Source organism: Oxyura jamaicensis, chromosome 12 (assembly GCF_011077185.1).
Source record: "Oxyura jamaicensis isolate SHBP4307 breed ruddy duck chromosome 12, BPBGC_Ojam_1.0, whole genome shotgun sequence".
Classification (NCBI taxonomy): Eukaryota; Metazoa; Chordata; class Aves; order Anseriformes; family Anatidae; genus Oxyura; species Oxyura jamaicensis.
In genome coordinates, this window is record NC_048904.1 from 7,692,630 (window position 1) to 7,714,178 (window position 21,549).

Genomic DNA, 21,549 nt, shown 5'->3' on the forward strand with positions numbered 1-21,549 from the left:
GCTGCGGGTGCCGTGCCCGCCCGCCGCGCCCCCGCGGGGTTCTGCCCCGCGCGGTGCCGGCCACCAGTTGCTGGCACCCCGGCCGGAGCGGAACGGAGCGCGCAGGAGCCGGCGGCGAGAGCTCGGCGCGGCCCCGCCGCCGCCCGGCCCCAACGCGCCGCTCCCCTCCCGGCAGCGGAGCGGCGGAGCCCCGGGCCCGGGCCGTCCGCTAGAGGGGGGCCTCGCCGTGCCGCCGGAGGGAGCCCCGCTCCCGGCCCCTCCGAGCCGCGCCGGGCAGGTGTGGCCCGCGCCGCGCCCGGGGACCGGGGCAGCGGGACGGGCGGCGAGGAAGCGCCGCGAAGTTCCCGCACCGGCGGCGGACCCCGAAGCGCTCCGGCGATCCCGGAAAGGAGGCTTCGGTGCGCGCCCCGGGGGAGGCGAAGGGCCGCCTAGAGGAGCGCGCTGCCTGCACCGCGGGCAGGGGACAGCCGCGGGGCTCAGCCGCTGCCCGCCGCCGCTCCGTGCCGTCAGCTGGTGCCAGCCCCAGGAGCGTCCACAACCTCCTCCAGCTGGCCAGCTTCGGGCTGCTTCAGCTTTGCGTCCTCTGCGGCGACTGGGAGGAGGTAGAAAGCCACGGCAGGAGGTTAAAGCAGCCCTGCCGGCCCCTCTGGGGGGTGAGCGGAGCCCTGACACGCGGGGCAGCGCACGGCGGCTCGCAGCCCGCGGTGCGCTCAGCGGGAGCCCTTCGGGGCAGGGCCAGCTCTCGGCGCCCAGCGCCGTTGTCCCTGCCCCACCGTGTCCCTGCCCCGCCGGAGGACGTGGCCAGGATGCCCGCACAGTGCTGCCTGCACGCAGTCCGGCTGCCCTGCCTTCATCTTCAAGGCTTTTCTGGCATCCACTCTTGTGACATACTAGAAACTTTCTAATTTCCACCCTAAATGTATTCGTTACCGGTTTATAGCCATTTGATCTTTACCGGTATTACCCTTCACATTAAATGATAATTCTGTGCCTCTGATATTTACCTAAAATGTCCCTATAAATAGCAATTAGATCATCATCCCTCAACCTTTCGGCTGTGTTTTTAATCTTCTCTCTAAATACATTTTCCATTTTTCCAGTGTCCTCTATACCTTTTACCCTGTGCGCACTGCTCTAAACAAGGTCTTAACAACTGCCTTGCACTCTGATATTAATACCTCGCCGTCTACTGAAAACACCTCATTCGATGCATCCCGGAATACATTAGCATTTTTAAGACCGCATTACAGTGGCATCTTAGTTATCCTACAACCAATAACATACCTGCAACTCCTCTCCTCTTAATCTCACAGCTGATGAACCTCCAAGCTTACTCGCAGTTATTCTAATTCATCTTTAAGTGCATGACTTCTTGCTATTATATTCCATCCCATTTCTGGTACTCCAGGCAATAGATCATCTTCAGCAATTGTGCTAGCACTGTTTAAGATGATGCCATGCCTTAAAAATTGGCATCCTTAAAAACTGTTTTAAGCTTGTTTAGCATCAAGCCTCCTCAGAGGTCTCCCCTCTTCCACTGCAGCTTGCTCACTCTCTGTGCAACCCATCCACACCTTTTGCCATGTCAGAAATGCAGAAAAAGTGCCCCCAGCAGTCTGGTCCAAGCCTGCACCAGGCTTCCCAGCACTCGTTACCCACGTTCCTGAGTACGCCCCATTCTTGAACCAACACTACCTCTCTGCCAACAGACAGATCTCCAAGAACCACCGTGGCTGTTTTCCCACAGCCTTTTCCTTTGCTTGGCACTTGTTTGGGGTTTGCTGCGGACTGTGATACACCATTTCTACAACAAAGGCAAACCTGAACACTTTGTGCACTTCACACATCTTCAAGGATCATCAGCTTCCTAATCACTAAAAACTTATTTTTCTTGTTTGTATTAAGTGGTTAAAGAGGGACTCTAAATTTTCTCTAAACCCTCAGTACCTGAGCCAGTAAAGTCACATAGCTTGTTAGCAGCACACTGCCTTTTCCTTCTGTTGTTCCCTAACATTAAGGGAAACCCTTTTTGACACTAAGTTTTCAATCTGTGTCAACAGGATTAGACTATCAGTATCAGGAGTAAGTGTCAGCCAGCTGCTGCCTAAGCAGGGGTTTCTGTTTCTGCTCCGTTCCGTGAAACATTAGGCTGGGCTTTGTTCTGATACATGAATTAGGACCACACTCCTAGAGACTGTAAGTGCCAAGAAGACCCTCCGAATACAATGACCTTTCTGAGTGCGCAGACAGCAGGCTCAAGCCGTACCTCCCTGCGCTAAGAACAGGACCACTGTGTTTATGCAGTCCTGTGTTTGTACTCAAATGTTTCCCAAATGTAGCTGAGCATTCCCATCCACTGAATGGGAATAATTCAGTTACAGGTCTACGAGAGCAAATCCCAGAGATGATTGTTTAAGTTATAGATACGTAAATTTAAATTAGCTACAAGTTGGTTACAACTTTTTGTCTCTACCTGTAGTTTAATGGAAGATTTGCTCGGGTAATGATTGTGAGATGGAGCCTACATGAGTGCACACATGAGCACGCACATGAGTGCCATGTGCTGGTCTTAGTGGAATTACTATGGGTATCTTAAAGGGGGAGGCAAGTGTTTCTGAAATCCCAGGTCCCCTCGTGATCCTTGCCTGCACCGCAAGCCCTTAATGGGGTAAAAGTAGGTGTTTGGGAAGGAAACCAAATGCAGGGGCATAACATGAGCTGCAGGGCAAATCAGCACGGCCCAGGATGCCCAAAGGGGAGCTGAGACAAAGCCCTGTTACCTGAGCTTTCTACTCCACACAGAGCTCGACACAGTGGTTTGCATTCATTAAGTTTTCCCTAAGTGTAGGGACTTTTCCTGCAAATGCTGCTGAAGGTGTTTAGCTGTTAACTTAGAACTGCATGTCTTATTCCAAAATATACAGAACTTTACTACCGTGCTAGAGAACAAAAAATGCCAAAGACTTTTTAATATTCATTGCTCTCCACTGTTCCCGTGGGCATCAACATACAGAGAGTACTTCTGGGGTAATAACCAGAGACATACGTTTCTGGAAATGAAGTATTTGCAGTTGCTATTTCTATGGTCAATGAACCAGACGAATTCTAACCCAGAAGATAACCTTCTGAGGGTCACTGAGTGACATCCCTGGACAGCTTTGCTCTTCCTGTTATCAGACTTTATAGAGCCTGAAAATTATGTCGGTGTTAAAATTGGTGAGAGGCTCAGCTGACAGCCCTGTGACAGACAATCTGTTCATCTCCAGAGGAACCATAGCACAGACACAAGGGAAAAGCCACTGGGACTCCTCCGTTTGCTGTTGCAGAAGCATGCCAATGGCGCACAGGGCTAAGTGCAACTCACGCCATCCTCCTCCTTCAGTGGCCTAGCAAAAGATGCTCCCCCAGTTAGCAGCAGGTGCCAGATGCTCATAGCTTATGCTGTGGGCACTGGGGATGTTAATGGTTATTGAGGCAGCATTTTCCTTTGCTTCAGATATTCAAGACAGCTCTCTTTTAAAGGCATTTCATTGGCATGTAGATATGCCCGATCAGGTTCAATTGTAGGAAGGAAGAAGAAACTGAGATCCAAGGGCTTTGGTCTGTTCCTTTGCTTCCCCACCTGACTGCTTTCTGATGTCACAAACTCCAGACTCACGACAACAAGGTTTCAGGGCACATGCAGCTCCCTTATCAGTTGTTTTATATCAGCATTAAAAAAGGCTACACGGTCTTTGGTTAGACACCCAGCTGGCAGCAGAAGAAAGCATCTGTAACCTGGTCTCTGCAGCACGGGACCCCACCTTCTACCTTCTCTCCAGTTCAGCTTCTAGGCATGCTCTTTTATGCTTGGCTGCTTTTTCCATCTATGTTTTTGCTTCCTTCTCATTTCATCTGAGCTCTACACTTCCAATTTTTATTACTTCATATTAATATCCATTCCACCTCACTTGGGTTGGTTTTTCTTTGTTTGTTTGTTTTGTTTTAACACTACAGATCCATTTTCAATATGTTAAAGAAAACAAGTTCATGAAAGAAACCTGGCTTTTACCTGCCATGATGCTGTTCACTTTTCACATAAATCATTTTCTCTTCCCCTTTGTTTAGTCTATTTAGAATAGCTTGAATAATGGTAGAAAGTTTAACCCTTTACCCATAAAGGAAAAAAGTCACAAAGTGATGCAAGCCTCAAGCTGAGCCTTAAGAGAGTCCAGCATTTCAGAACTGGAATCTTGCTCCTTTTTGAAGCCCCCCTGTACACAGCTGGTGATAAAAGCAGGTAAGCTTTCACATAGCTTAACAGCTGTTCTGCAAAGAGGAATGCAAAAATATTCTCTCCCTCCAGTCTACCAACAGAAGCTATCTTTGAAAGTTTTATTATAATGCCAAAACATTGCCCCTATTATGAGATACTACCCATAGGAAAGCAGTGCCAGGCCATCTTGCACTTTCCCCATGGTAAGGTCTCTCCTCATACTTCCTCTGTTGGGTATGAGGATAGTTGCCACTTTTTCAGTTTTTTCACAATTGAAGACTTTTCAGGTGTAGGACACGCTGTAGAGGTCACAAAGGAGAAGGAAAAAGATCTCGGGTTAAAGCCTGGGAGCTTTAGGGAGAAGAAATTTTAAGTAACCTTGCAGATTTCCCCAAGCTACTTGCAGGCAGATGTGGCTGATAACCTTTCCCCAGGAAATTATTTCTAACTCTGCAGGTCTGTGATACCTGATAAAATACAAGAAGCTACAGCAAGCCCTGTTCCTCCACTCTAGTTCCTTGCAGCCCCTTCTTGTTAATCTCCAGAATGCTAGCAGGCCTCCTCTCATCACCTGCTGCCTCTGGAAGCTCTCTGAGATGGCACAAGTGAAACACATCATCAGGTAAAAAAACAAAGCAGTCCCAAAGAGATCCTAACAAAGGCCTAAAGAAAAGTCATCTCCAGCTCTGAAGGTAACCCCAGACTGGGAGCACTTCCCCTGGCACCCAGGGGAATCCTACTACTGTAGGTTGTTCCAGTCCCCAAGCCCTTGCAATGCTTACTGCACATTACCGGTGCAGTACTGCTGCACAGCTCCTGTGCAGGAGGAACCTCCTCCAGTCGCTTGCTTCATACATTGGCTGCATGCCGACAAGCAGTCAGATTTGTTTCTGGTCAAAGGCAAAATATGCTTCTGCAATTTCGGCTGATGCTTTTGAAGTTGTCCAAGTAAGGAGCTGGATGCATCACCCAAGTGCTGCACATGGACTGCTGTGCCAGTGCTGTTGCTGTATTAAGCTCTATGACAGTGCTGCCAATTATCTAATAGAAGTGTGAATTCCTACAAAACACTTAGTGATTGCAGTAAGAGATGTAAAGATGTTATTGGACTCCACAGCACAAACTGTGTATGTGCAGATTAGGGTTGGTGGCAGTGCCGTAAAGTAAGCTAGTGTGAAGCATTAAAAACTGATGAAGAATAGCCACTGGCATCAGGCAGCTTCGTTTGACCACTCCATCAGTCATTCATAAGGTATGGCTAAGGCTGTGCTGCTCTCGCACTAGAAGAAATGTACTCACATGAAACTAAAGTTCACGAGTGCTTAAGAAAATATTGGCTTTTTGCTGGAAGAATATTAAGTTGTGGAAAAGATTTGTTTCATTTTATCTGTGAAAGGGTAAAATGGTTTAAATAACCAGGTCAGGCTTTCTGGAGTGGCTGGATAGATTTAGATTCTAATATTACAATCGGATTGCATTTCTCTTTAAGTCCTTGAGTTTGCTTTCTTGATTTATTTTTAATTACAGACTGATTACACAGGGTGAGATTTCACTGTCTGGTGTTCACTTCGGACTTCTACAAGGTTTGTAACTCCTCCAGTTTCTGTGAGGTGTTCAGTTATCAGGTGATATTAGCACAACAGGCAAACAAATTGAAGGATTGCACTCTCTGTCAGTGTTTACATTTCTTTTTTAGCAGCATCAAGAGGATGAACACATTCCAGAGGAGAAGGAGGAATTTACTAACTTCCAGTACAATTTTTGTAGTAGTTACCTGGCAGGCAGCATGCATCAATATTCAGATGCCAAGTGCTTCTTTGTGTCCCTCATGTTTCTGCTGTGTGGGCCATCTCTGTGTATACACGACCACAGTGGAAACAACACTGACTTCAAAGCAAGTAAAATCTAGGCCATATAAACTCAGACTAAAAAATGAAATAGAAGGAAAGCAAATATAGTCACAAAATAGAGAAAAGTTGAGTTTCTAAGTACTCAACATACAAGACACTGTAACAACTGGAATATGCATCCCTGTAGAAAAGCATCCCTGTGACACTAACTTTATTAGTTTATGGTTCTCGTAATATTTTTGAGCACTTTTCAGCTTCAATTACAAGTCAACTCATCTACAAGATAGTTACCATTGACTCTGAATACTGAAGAACCCTTTCCTTCAGCTGGTGCATACACTTGCAAAGATTAACTACAGGATACTGACTGCATTGTCAGTATTTTGCTGAATTTGACTATAACCTCGCCAATAATAATTAGCATTTGCAAGGAGACAGCAGAAACGTGTTTTTTTTAAGAGATGTGAATGGAAAAGAGGGGCAGGCAACATGCTTTTTATAAGTACAGTTTAGATACCACAACAAGATAATGCAAAAGCAATATTGTCCTTTACCTAACAACAAATACCCGGTTTATTTGTTTCAATACAAGGGCAAAGTGATTTTTCCCTCAAATTAGACATGTTTATGTAGTTTTAGAAAATCCTGATCAGCCTTGCCTGAGCACAGAAGACCAGATTAAGAAGACCGATTATAAACAGCAGTAAAGCAGCACATCTAGTTTCATTATACAAGCCAAATGAAACAGAGAAATTAAACCAAGAGCGGGAAAACAACTAAGACTTAAAACTGTGCTGGGAATACTCCAAAGACTCATTACCAGATGAAAAAGTATGATTATCTTATTAAGCGTACTACCACCCATACAGAAGCTCTGATCAAAACAATAATTAAACCACCAATAACAATCTCTCTGCATCATTAAATACTTTTGTACAAATAAATTAACTCTGCCAGCCAGAAACATCAAATGGAGATAATTTACCTCGACCAACTAATAAGTCCAAATACTCAGAAAGCCTCTCACATTCTTACCTGGGAATCCACTATCATCCTTCTTCCAAAAAAAAAAAGCTTTTAAATAAATGATCGTGACAGCATCCCTATAAATTTCCGTATTTACACTGCCACTGATAAATCAATGAACCATGTGGCTTGAGATAACAACCTGTCCCTTTGCCAGTGGTGAAAACTGATTCTCTTCCAACTAGCACGCGCAGCTGAACAGGAATATTTATTTCTGAGCAAAGTAAGTGGTCACTCAAGTGCAATTGTTGATATGCAGAATCTGGCAACAAATCAATATTGACTTTAAATAACCAATTTATGCCATTACTTTTTAATACCTATGAATCTTGTTAAAATCCCATAGCATGCCAACATGAAGCAGCAAAGGCTGCTTCACTTCTTTTGGTTTGTGGCTTTATCGAATTTGAGGTTTTAAGAATCCTGTTATTGGTGAGTGTCAGTTTCTAGCTTTTCTTTTTTATTGTCTTCCTTTGAAATATCTCCTGAGCTCTTACATCTTTACTTCAATTTGATTTTTTGTCCTGAGTCTGAGAAAGGTGCATGTCCAAAGTTGGTATTTGTGTATTTACCGCCTTGACTCTCCACAGGCAACCAGTACCAGTATTATTTGGGGTTTCAGGGGCATAGATTCAAGCAGAAATATGGAGCCTTTATTTATGTTCCTTTAAGCAATCTAAACAAGTATATTAGACAATTTGCCAGACCACACCAAACTGCATTCTTGAGCTACATAAACAGCACTGCTTACATATATATCATCTTGCAGCCTCATTAGCAAAAAATCTAAGATCTAAGCAAAATGACTCGGACGTCCGAGTCAAAATTTAGGCACAGAAATAAAAAGCAGAAACCAGGGGTTGAAAATTCCTACCAAGCATGAACTAACCTTTTTGGATGCACCTCTGAGAATGGGTCAGGGCTTGGATACAACAGCAGAGCAGCACTTGTAGGGAACTTCACCAGATGCAGCACATGCTGTACCTGGTTAGGGGAAAACAGAGTAATACAGTTGCAGGTGCGTGTTACTCTGGATGCTTTTATTAGTAGAAAGCCCAAAGGAGTCTAAAATTACTGTCTTGAAGTAGATGAGAACTGAGGAACCTTATGTTAGCACAAGGCCTTCATACACACTTTTAGGAGCACCGCACAAGACAAGTTTGGCCTGTTTATGGAAGTGAGGAGATGGCAAAACCCATCGGAAGTACTGTGGAGAAAGAATACTTGGCTTCCTAGCGGGCTAGACTCCACACCTTCTTTGACTAGCTACTGTTTTAGCCATGGCTTGCTAACATATAAAGCAATTAAACAGGTTTACATGTGTATTTTCTCTCTTAATTTAACAGGAAATTGTACAACAAATATAACTGTGTTGCCATAGGGAATAAACCTAAGACCTTCAGGGAGCATCCCACAGGCAGTGATCAGCACAGCCTTACATCTGTGTTCTTTAAGAAACGCCACCTAATTTCTGGAGTGTTTCTCAGGTGTGCAGTACAGTGAGAATCAGATCTCACACTTCTGGTGTAACACATAGTGCTACAGAGTCAGAAAGCAGGCCCTTCCCTTGAAGTGTCATTGAACAATTTGGGGGCTTATTTTGTCATCTTGCATGCCATCCATTAGGAACCATCTCTGGCGAGGACAGTGAACCAGGCCCAGCCTGATTCATTCTAACAAACCCAATATTCCTAAATCATGCTCGTTAGTTTCCCAAATTAACTTACCTCATGGTTTCCTCTTTGTTCCTAGAAAGATATATTGTTTGTATTCAACCTGAAAATCTGCTGGCATTAGATATATTAGGATACCCACAGGTGGTTCTTTTGTCATCCTATCACTGCAGTGGGAAGTTAGCAAAATAAATCAATAAAAGCAATGTCTTGGTTGATGCTTGGGGAAAACAATCTGTGGTTGAATATATAGCTCAGCAAAAGACTGCCCCGTGAGCAGACAGCGCTGGGTTCTATGGCTTCCACTCACTGGAGATCTCAAATAAGGATTCTGGTTTTTATTCAGCTTTTTCCCACCACTCAGGTTTCTATCTTATTTTGCATCATTTAAAAAAAAAATCAACGACAACAAAAAAAAAAAAAAAGAGCAACAACAACAACAACGCACAGTTTCGTATCCTTTTTCAGATATGCACTCGACTGAAGGTTGTTCTTCCACAAGGTCATGGTTTTGTTCTCTGATTTGCACACAACATTTGCAGCAAGAGCCTAATATAAAGCTGGTTTTCAGTTAGCACTATCTGATGTACTGTTTTCAAAGACTACATGCAAATAGAGTCAGTGTTGCCTTCTGCACTACCTCCATTTTATTTTCTACTGAGACTGAATGTGAAGAGTTGCAGTCTGTTCAGATGATCATGGTTGTTGTAACAGAAAACCAAAGCTATTTCCTAAAGTGGAATTCATTAGAATCAGTGTATTTTCTTCTGCTTACAATACAAAAAAGTCTGAGCATGTTGCATCCTTAGTTATTCTCCCAGGTCTGGGAAGACATGAGAAGCAGAGTAGGCATGGAAAAGAAAAATTGTTGACTAGTAAATCCATTTAGAGTGAAGACTGCTGGAGCAAAGTGAAATGTAATAGAAACAAGTGACAATTTACCCCATAGCTGCATTTGTCAAGTTATTTTTCCCTAGGAATATGGTGGAGTTACCAGGCTGAGGCAGAGGCAGCCAGCTCCTGCAGAGAGCAGCCTCTCTCAAGCCACAGTTGAATGCGGTACCCCGAGAAACACACAGCTCCAGGACACTTGGGGAAAGTTGTTGCTACCCCAGCATGCATGAAAGTGCTGCGCAACATGCCCTGCGTAAACATAAATCTACACTGCATAGACACACCTCTACATCTTTATCTTTGCACTCCAGTCATAGTGCCAGAGGAACAATACCCAGAGCTTGAGCTGACCCAAGAAGGCACAAAGCAGTGTCTGTCAGGACCTAACAATTTCAGTACCCTTGGAAGAAGGATACTTTGTCCTACTCTCATCAAGTCAACGTTGATTTCATAATTGAAGCCATTGATAAATGAAAACTGATAAAAACATAATTGAAGCCATTTCATATCTGAAGCCACTGAAGGACATCTACTGGAAAGCACAGCCTTGGTTTACCTGTTCAGGGAAGGAAGATTGGCACTCTGTGTGCTGAAGATTTAGTTGATGAATTCATGTTTATCTTTAAAGTAGCATACAAGTGCATATACAAAAAGTTAAATACATAAACAATAAACAAAGGCTGTTTCCTGTGGGCTGCAATACCTACTCTATGCAATAGTCTTCATCTTGTCAATCAAATATAGGAGCTATTCAACAGAGGTAGTTGTATAATAGCACAGGGCTTCCTGCTTTTCCAGGGTTCTCAGGTTTAAATTCCCCTCAATGCAGAGCCAGGTTCCCCATCATGTTCCTATTACAAAAGTGAAGCTGTATGTCTCACTGTCATGGAAAGGCATTGGTTAATTGTTTCAAAAAAAAAAATATATGAATAAACATTTAGCTAAATAGCTAAAACATGCATAAGGTGCTCTACACAACTTTCAGTGCTATCAGCTGCAGCATGAGATGCTCGTATAGCAAGAACAGTCATGCCAGATATTAGGCATGAACCCACTCGTTTCCACTGTACATCCACTGTGGTTGTATTCTTTTAGCTCTGTGATGATTGCAGGGAGATTTAGTGCCTGCTGAGGCACTAAAAAACTTTCTATGCCCTAGCCTTATCAGAGACCACTCCTGGACCAGAGCCTTCATGCTTTGTTTGCATTCAACACAAACAGTTGGGATGTTTGCATTCAACACAAACGGTTTTGGTGGGACTAGGAGGCAAGACTTGGTCACCTTATTTATGAGAAAGCGTCAATGCAATCAGTATTGTAAAACAAGGAAAAGATACACACACACGCATATAAAACATTCACAGTTTGCTGCAGCAACAAAGAGCGTGCGGGGTTTATTACAAAATAGCTGATTTTACAAATTGCTGTTTTATGTCCCTTGTATAGTCTGATTTGATTTTATTTTGGTTCAAAAACCAGACAGCAGAGGGTGCCAAACCCCCAAGAGGGAGAGCACCCAGACCCACTGAGCTCTCATGCATCACCTCAATTCCCCCGTGTTGATAGCTGTACTCCAGCACGAGTGGTCAGGCCACATCGAGACACTTCAGAGCTGCATGTTCCATCTGCGCTGATAGCTGTACTGGAGTGTATTATCTCATTTGGTTGTGTCAGCACTTCCATTACAGTTTATAACCTCTTACTTTGTGGATCAATCTAAGCTATTGCAAGCCAAGTTATTTTCTCTCTGATGTGCAATTGGCACTCAATGTTATCTCAGGAATCTGAAGCCATGTTTTGTTATCAGGATGTTCCAGAGACGACTCACTAAATTAAAAGCAAGCTCTTGATCACACAGAGTTGTGCATAAACCCTCCCCCACCTTTAGCATGTGGTACAAATATGACAGAGCCATTGATGAACTAAATCTGTTTAACTTACATTGTACATACAACATTATGTATGTTGTTTGTACTTGGGACAAAGAAACATGAGATTAAACATCAACAGCTCTGAAATCCCATTCTCATCCTACAGCAAATTATGAAATGAAGCAGTATTATATTGTCAGACATTTTTTCCTGTTCTAATAAAAAGATAAACATTCTACATTTTCTGCAAACACTACTTATGGGAATGAAATGGAAATGGCTCCTCAAGTAGTAACTAGTCACAATAGCTTCTAAAAAAGCCCACAAATTATTCTGATTGTATTTAGGAGCCAAATCCTGAAGCCTTCACTGTATTCAGATTCTTGTTCTTTGAGTCAAAATTACTGCACCTGGTCCGAAAAGCATTTGTTTCTATTTCTTGACAATTCCTGTCCTGAAGATGAGCACAGTCAGATGGCTGATTTTACTGTTCACACACCTGATATACATAATCACTGGCCTATTATTTCTACACAGGAATGGGATCCATCATTCCTAATTGAAACTTTTGCAGATAGCAATTGATAATCTGTAAACAGTTACTCACTTTGAATGAGTTATATAGGCTCTGTTTACTTAATCTAGCTACTTGTCAGTTTTATCAGTCACTTATCAACAGAAGCAGAAAGCTGGCCACATATTACCCATTCATCATCCTTTTCTGTCTCTGGAACATGCACAACATATATCAGAATATTCCATAGAACTGGCAAAATAGTTTATAACATAACGAAGTTGCCAGCAGAACTACGTATAATAGTTACTTTCTCAATGCCAAAAACAAAGAGGATGCTGCATATAAGTGGCAACATTTTAACACAGTTTCAACCATAAGGTCTAAAGAATTATTGCAGATATGACGTCGGTGTTAGCTCATACAGGAGGTGTTGTGATAGATGTCAGGTTGGACTGGGAATGCCCAATGCCCCTGTGCAGTAACCTGGGGAGAACATTTCCTTAACTGAGCAACGTTCAGGGCAGGAGATGCTGCAGGAGAGACCCTGCAGTTCCTCAGACTACAGAGAGGTACCATTTCAATATCTTCATGTAGAATCACATGATACCAAAGTCAACTGGTGTAGAAATAAATCATTCCTAAGGCACGTCGTCACAGAAATTATCTGTAATTGTTCACTGCACAGGTAGTGTGTGACCCTCGGTCTGCAGCCAGCAGTATTCAGGGTTGTACACCCCTCAAGGGAGGAAAAACCTGGTAATTTCATCTCTCTATTACAGTAATAAAATCCAAAAAACAATATGGTCTCACCTTTCCATGCCTCACTAAACCCGTCGGTGCTCCAAGCTGAAGGGAAATGTTTTGACTGAAACGTGAAGTTTATCCCAGCAGCTGGGGTTTCTCTGCCCCAGCTGCCCAGCTGCCTCTCAGGGCACTCACCACCACCCTCTGTCCCTGCCGAGCTGGGGACAGCAGCCAGGGCCAGGTAAGCAGCCTTGAGGGAGGACCCACCCTGAGCCGCCCAGCTCTGGGCGCAAGAGAAGGTTCCAGAAGGTGTGGGGCGCTGCCCCAGCCACTCAACATGGTTGCCCCAACATGGCCGCCTCACAGAGCCTATCACCTCAGACAGCACCCCATGCACCCGTTTTTCCTGATACTTGTTTTACTGCATGTACAGGCACCCCCTACCCCTCCTCTGTGCCTCATACTTAACCCTATATATTTATTTTTCCCTCACATATGTTCCCCCTTGTCCCAGCCCAGCTGGGCTTCATCCAGCTCAGAAAGTGAGCATGGGCACTTCAGTCATGGTTTCAAACAAAACAAAATTAATGCCCTCACAAAACAGACATGTTGGAAAGGCAAGGTTAGACAAATCACCAACTCTGCCCTTGTCCAGCAATAAATAGTTCACTGTTAAAAAAAGGACATACACACCCTGCCTTACTCAAATGAAGGCAATGGGGCTCAGTACAAAAACTTGAGTAAAAACAGGAAGAAAGAAGTATGGATACCCTGTAACTTTATAACCAAAACTGATGGGAAGATGAAGACTTTGAATGGCTTTAAAAATACAGCCTGTTCTATTATCTGTTTATAAGAGAAAGTGGAAAGCTGATGTAAGGATTTGGGATATACTATGGCATGTAAAGATTTTTGATTAAAAAAAAATAAAATGCTGAAATGCATAAAAAGTTATTATTTTTGAGTTCCCACAAATCTTTCATTACCTACAAATTAAATATTTGCTCCCATTCTTTCCAACCCCCCAAGATGTCTCTGTTACCACCTTCAACTCAGGGAGGCTAGATTTATGGATTACCGTCATGATCAGCAAATTTCTTTTCAAGGGGAAACCTGTCCTATTTAAAATTCAATAATTTAATTGAGAACTGGAAAAATAAAAACTTACAAATAAGGTAATGGTGTTTTCAGATTTAGGTAAATTGCTCAAAAATGAGCTAGTGGTAGAACAGAAGCTGACAACCTGTGTTTCACTCAGAGCCCAACATTGAATTGGGAAAGGGGGTAATTGCACACCTTGCTTGGCTATTTGCCTCCTGTGAACACTATTTTGGGTAACCAGGACCTCCTAAAACTGATACCCTTCAGGACATCATCAAAAGGAATTTGGAATGATGTTAAAAATCACTGTTAATGTCACTGATCCTTAGCTCAGCTCTCATCTCAGTCACCAGTAAATTCTGCAGTGTAGATGAGCCCTTTGGAGAGCTTAATATGTTAAGAGAATCCATTACTTTTTGCTGATTTATTTTATAATGGCTCATTTACATGCACTAGGAAAGTGTATTTCTATACTAGTAGAAAGGCACAGATTGCCTCTTTACATTCATACAGGTTTTCAATTTTAGGCAAGATCTTTAAAAAATTGACAGCATTATGAAGTTCCAAGAAGCTTTTCAAAGTCACTTAGGTTTCTAAAATCTATTATGGTTATTTTTTTCTTCCTATTCCAAAGGTTGTATTGTTGGACTGGTGGTACTAATGAATCCTGTTGGATATGTTGAGCAATATGAAAAATAGGGCACTAATGTTTTAAAGTCTCTAAAACATTTCTCAAATTGACTGTAAAACATGGCATTTCTACAATACACGATTGTTTGGCAGGATATAAAAGCTTACTGGTTCTCATTTGGATGATTTGCATAACTTGTTCATGGCATCATTTGTAAATATTATGCCCATCCCAAGCTGCTGCTGATAAAAGAATAAAATTGCTTTTGCCAAAGCATATCACGCTAGAGAAAAAAAAAAACTTCCTGTGCAAAAAAGAGTAGAGCTATACAAAACGAGTTAAAATTATATACTGCACTAATCTCAGGAAACCAATTTTGATGTCTGCTAGAGAACATAAAAGTGAAAAAAAAAAAAAAATGTTCTCTTTCACTGCGCAAAGTGGTTCTGCACATGTTGGGCAAACCAAGGAGCACTGGCTCTTCCCCAAGGGCTGTTTGCTGTGAGCATCCTGTGTGCCAGCACCCAGAAAGTTCCTTGGCTCATGCTGCAAAGACAGACTGGGCTGAGAATGGTTTTTCTGGCTCCCCAGGCTCGCTACTGATTAAGACGTAACCAGCAATTCTGTTTCACGCAGACAGATGACAATTCAGTTTGCTCACTGACCTGTGTTGACTCTTCGGTACTAACAAAACCAAACACCACTACAAATCTATGTCACCCAAAAGACTGAATACGGAGGAAAAGCTCATTTACTCAGCAAGGCGGGGCAACCTCCATATAATTATTTTAGAGTGTGCTTTAATATTCATGACTGTCCTCGACGGTGGCAATTTTGAATCACGCTACACAGTTCGCCAGCCTGTGCTTAGGAGAAGTCCTCTGAGGGATGCTAGATTTCTTGGGAAACAAGGCTGTGGTAAACACGATGCTGCCCATCCTTGGTGGCTCTGTCACAGTTCCCAAACAGACGGACTTAGATCTGGAAAGCACATCTGTTTGTTCCCCATCAGAGTCAGAAATATGTCGTTGTGTCTACCTTCATGAACTCCCTGATTAAAAAGCACAAATTAAGATTTTCATCTCTATAGCTAGAGTATTTGGAGGGAAGGAAGAAGAATGTAACTAGGACATAGAATGCAACTATGGCTGACTGCTTCTCAGAGAGTTTCAAACTCACTATATTAGCAACCACGCTAACGTCCTTGCGCTAATTTTTATGCAAGCAGTTGAATTGGCTGTTATAAACTTAGGAAATACACCAGGCACTGAGAGATGCTGATATCTCTAGATGTGAGGCTAACACTATAACAAGGCACCATTTATACATTATCTGCAGCAGAGCTCTGAAGTTACTAGTGTGCCGCTGGGCAGGGAGAGTAATATACTGCTCAGCCCCACTAAACCTGACAGTTGGCTTAACTGAGGCGTTTGTCTCCTCCATGAGGAATATAACAGAGCAAATATCTCAGAAAAGATACCATGACTTCTTGAATAGGTGGAATTTAATGACTTGATTTGGATAGTGCTTTTCCTCCTCACCTTGCATTTTTCTTCTTCTTAAACTTAGCAGACTACAAATGAGTGGCATTTTTCAATTGAACCTTAAACTAGGAAAAAATTTACAAGTCAGCAGCCAAGGCAAAGGAATCCCCAGAGAAAGTGCTTGGCATTATTTCCTGTGGTGATTCTTTGTCTGCCAAGTTGAATTTGGGAGAAGAGGCAGAAAAGAAAATGAGAATTTGCTTTCATTATAAAAGATGGGAAAAAGAGTAGGTGACTAATTACATCTTTAAGGTATATGTATTCTGTTCATATTGTATATAGATGACAGTAATAACCTCATGTATAGGAATATTTTTAAAGTATGGAGTTAGCAATTTAGTAGACACAGCAAAAGAAAAGTACTATAGATTGCATTTCTTTTATCTCAGTTGTAACAAGATTAAAACAAGATTTCAAGCCATTAAAGTCATTGTATTGCCAAAGTAAGATTGGAACATAATGCTGGATATACATGTGTTATTCACTACAAACCAAGATTACCTCAGTTAATGAATTTGTACTGATAAGCGGAGTTCAGAGCTACTGATTCTTGAAAGCAGACCCAACTAGCTGGGCTGCAGCGTTGCCTTTGGCAATATATGGGCAGTAAAGCTTAGAAGTATGGAAAAATCTTGTTTTTAAAGAGTATTCCTAATCAATAATCCTACATTTGAGCATAGAAGGTACAATTAACCTTTCAACTTGGTTCTTAGAGCTTGGTACGGATATTTTTAGAACATAGTACAAGATTTGGCTGTTCCTGCTGCAGTGACAAGCAAAGCTTTTCTTTAAAAGCTGTAGAAAATATGAGTTTTGTGCAGTGAAAGTATGAAATGATAAGGAAAGCTACAGATTTGTATTTTAGAGTTGCAAACACCATTGCTATATCTATGCTATCCACTGTAAAGTCTGTACTATAGCACAGCAGTGAAATGCTTTCCTCTGCACAAATTTTTGAGTTTTGGGAATACTTTGCCCCCAGTCTCCTTTAGAAAAAAAATAAATAAATCACAAGTTCTTCCAAAATGGACTGTGCAAAATAAAGCTATAAAAGGCTGGTGTCTCTCCAACAGCTACACCATTATTAGAACACAAGTTGCGTGTGCAAAGAATCTGGATTCAAGTTCCTGGTCTGCTTTGCAGAAAGAGGAAATTTAACTTGAGACTTTCACCTTAAATACCAGCAGCCAGATACTCAGGAGATTGATCCTACTTTCCAGGTTTAATAAGAATGGGATCCAAGAAATTATTCTTCAAAACCAGTATCTTCCCACAAACGCTTTATTTCAGAGTCCACATTCTTCATGAAAAAGCAGGGTATAAAACCCCATCCGAATATTTTTTCTCTGGATTATACAAATAGCTTTATTTCATGATCCCTACTTAATTAGTGCTAAACATGTATGCTAGCACTGGGTCCAGAAAACTCACCAAGCAGAATTTTAAAAAGTGAGTATGTAGCATTTGGCATATCCGGAATCTAAACTAGCTGAGGGAATAAGAAAGCCAGAGAATCACATTTCTTTAAAGCAATTTTGAGTAAAACTGAGCCATAGAACCAATATTGTTATGGCATCCAGACAATTATTCATGGGGCTTGGCTGGAAAGATGACAAGATAAATGAATAAAGCTGACGGAAGCTGTTGGTGACCTGGTCTGGCTGACAGCACATAGCATCTAGCAAACAGCATGATGCAACAAAAATGGAGGGTCATCTATTCAAGAAAAAATAGAAAAAGCAGAAAAAAATCTGGAGCTGGAGATCACAGTGCTTACCAAATGTGGCAGTGACACACGGCGGTGTCCTGGAAACCGAATACCTTACTATGCACCCAGTGCCTCCCCAGCAAAATGTAGAAGAGGCAGCTCAGAAGAGATCCAACCCGAAAAACAAAGCACCTAACTTGCTTGACTGCTGGCCTCGTTAAGTGTCCATGACAGAAAAAACAAGGCTGACCAGTCAGCAAGATGATCTTGGCTCCATCACAGACCCCCAGTCCTCTCTCTGAAACAGATTTAAAGAACCTTGAGCCCTTTGGGAGGAGCAGGTATGGACCTTTTATTAGACTGAAGTTTCCCTCTGCAGCGAGACTTCAGTAAAAAGTCAGCAGCTGGAAATCAATAGATGGGACTAGCAGCAGGAGGAAGATAAACATAAATTGCATCTTCTGAAAGATAGTGTTGTGCATGTGTTAATCCCCTTCCAGTCTATAAATCCAGGAGCTGTTGCGATTATCATGCTGAGCAAGGAAAACCAAAAATGTGATGGCGGAAGAGGCCCAAGAATGTATTAGACACTTCAGTGAGATTTTTATTTAAGGAGTCCCTCGGTTTCATTTAATTCTCTCTGAACATAGAACGGGATCTGGTCATTTAAACACAACTTCCCGGAGTAGAGCCCTAAATTAAAGGAGAAAGCAGCAGCAGAGCTGATGCTTTCCCCTCTTAAAGCAGCTGCAGACATTGCATTTCTGCAGTGCGCTTTGGTGCTCACTAACCTTTGGGTTGACTGAGGGGCCAAATAAGCTGGGGAGCTGTGCTGTGGATGAAAGAAGAGGGATTAAACCTTTGAGCACACCTTGAATCCCCTGCAGGCCCGTTGTAACAGAGTGACTCAAAGCCCTGCGCATAATTCTCTGTTGAAGAAGAACAATACAATATAAAAATTCTCCAAAAAAATCCTTCTTTTCCTCAAAACAGTTCAAAACAACAACAAAAAGAAACTATAAGCATGTGAAAACTAGGCTGAAAGGTCTCACTTCAGTAAAGCATTATTTGCTACCCTGACAGCTCTACCACTACAGGTCATATTTTTATTACATTTGATGTATCTGTTTTCAAAGGGCTGACCACAAAATAAACCTTGACATAGCCAAGATTGGATGGCACTAATGAAGCACCAAGAGGACCACATGCTGTTCCTCTATGCTAGCAGCAAACAATTGGTAATTAAACAGCTGCCAGTGGGTTTGCTTGATGTATTTTTACTAACATTTTGTGTATATTGCCTACATGCTCCAGAGTGACCAGCTAAGGTGGGTTACATGGCATTTGAAGCTGAATTTCCTGAGGTGAAAACGCAATAACCTGGCAGAGCACAATATTACAAGTGCTTCAACCCGCTAGCTTCCTCATGGTGGGTGCACAATTAATTTTTGATCTGGAGAGGACTGACTGACATTTACAGGCTTTGCAGACACCTGCTTTAGAACCAGGCTTTCTTTCTGTTTCTGTAAAGTACAATGCACAATTCAGCTCATATCAGAGAAATAAGGTCTATAGAAAACTTTGCAGCTGCTTAGTGGTCTGAAACCACTTTTTTCTTTGGTAGAGGATAATGACTGTATCTACTATGAAAAGTTTTTGGTTTGGGGATTTTTTTCAAGTGAGAGTGTTGTGTAGTACAAAATGAGTTTTACAGATAAATACCATAACGTGTGATGCTGAAACCCAGAGATTAGCTGAACCCGGCCTGAGGGATGCACAGTTAAGGAGCAAACATTAAAAAAAAAAAAAAAAAAAAAAAACTTGTCTTATTACCGCTTAGTAGAAAGCATCAAATGGTCCAAGAGAACAAATTAGACCCACAGTTTTAAAGACTTTAAGCCGTTAAGCAGTCTGATTTCACGGGAAGATTGCAGAAGACACACTGTCTTTTGAAGGAAAATAGCAAATATTAACACAGTAACAAGTAAGCAGAGATTTTGAAGATTTGCCAAGCATTTTCAAAATGAAAAAGCAAATCATGTTGCATTTAAAATAACATTTGATGAGTAAGGACTTGTAATCCCTACAGGAACATGACTGGATCTCTAGGTAAAGGCGACATGTATAAGCAATCTCTGGAATGCTGTGCAAGGCCTCTGGGCTTTATGAGAAATGCTGAAGGGAGCATACAGCATGTAGTCCTTGAGAAAATGCTCTACAGGCATACGACTCTTTCAACAAAAAAAGAGAAAAAGACGCGGAGCACATTCAGTTCAGGTTGTGTCAGTATTTCTCCAAGGACTGCAAAACTTTGTGTTTATCCTGAAACAGGTCACAGTTGACATATGATTGTGTTTACAGATCCAAGCAGTGGCTTTTGCCAGGTCCTCCTGCTGCTGCGGCATCACTGGATGGTGAACGGTGCCTGCTGGGGAGGAAGGGTTGCTCTCATGGAGCACAAGGAGCGGACAGCTCTTCAGGAATTTCTTTGTATATTGCAGACCATACATCAACACTGCACTGTGCAATTTAACAATCTAATATTCAACTACCAAGCTGCCACATTTTCAATAAATCCTTGGAGAAACATAGGAATCCTATCAAAGCTGCAGCCTTATCACTCCTTGGAAATTTTCTGGCGTGCAGCAGAGCAGAGGGCATGTCTTATATTGAAAATAAGATCAGGCATTTCCTTTGTCTGACAGCCAACTGTGGCTAATGGGATTCTAAATTAATCAGAGTACAGAATGGGGCAGATGTAACAATGATAAATTATAACAGGGATCAACATGCAAGAGTAAGGCAGGCAGGAGTTGCCAGAGGAGAGTGGCAACTGCTGGAGAAACTACCAGCATCCAAAAATGATTTAACACACAGCAGCAGTTCAGTCCCCACAGCATAACAAGCTGAAGCAAACCTGGATTTCAAAGATGCTCTGAATTTTCCTGTGTGTTGTTCTCTGTCCAGCCCTACTCCAACATTCACATAATTTTTCAAATGATGGAGGATGAGTTGTTTGAAACACCACCACCACAAGAGCACTTATTTTTTAAGCAAGCTAAGCTTCAAATACACAGAGGAGATAAAATACAGTTGAGGAGACTAAAGCTCATCCAAAACCTTCATGTTTTGCTTTCCAGCTGCATTTTGCTCACTGAACGTTGAGTTATAACTGCATTCAAAGCTTGCCTTGTGGAAATCTCCTTTGCGTGCCTCTGAGAGCAGCCCAAAGAGAAGCTCTGAGGCAGAGGTTTGACAAGAGTTGCTCTACACATTCCACCTTGTAATCCCTCCCCTGGAACTACTACTTCAGGCAGACAAGCAGTGTGAAATGGATGACAATCCTTCCCTCATCGAGGGACCTCCTTGCCACAGAAGGCTGTAAATGCAAGCATTCAGAGGGATTCAAAACTTATTGGAGTGATAAAAGGAAGAAAACTCAGTCAAGGCTGTGCAAAATAGGCACCATCGCTGGCTTAGGAAACATTTATGCTGCAGATCACTGAAGACTGCAAGAGTATTTTAAGTAGCACCACTGTACGCATGCCCTGTCTTTATGCTGTTTCCCTGACATTTGCTACAGGCCACTGGTGGAGACAGATATTGTAGTAGATGGGCCTTCTGCTTGACTCGATGCTTCATTATTCTCTATAGTGATGGTAAATGTCCCTGCCCAAAGAACTCAGTGCACTACAGTAAGCATCTGGATCTATTTTGTTTGCAGTGATTATCAGC

At 42.4% G+C, this 21,549-nt stretch overlaps 1 protein-coding gene across 2 annotated transcripts in view; it reads right to left on the minus strand.

Moving 5' to 3' along the window:
- Window positions 1–21,549, minus strand: part of SFMBT1 (Scm like with four mbt domains 1) — a 115,732-nt gene that overhangs the window by 81,564 nt on the left and 12,619 nt on the right. For both annotated transcript variants that reach the window (XM_035337298.1, XM_035337295.1), the window contains exon 3: window positions 8,021–8,115. The gene's annotated coding sequence lies outside the window, so the exon portion shown is untranslated. The remainder of the gene's footprint in view (window positions 1–8,020; window positions 8,116–21,549) is intronic.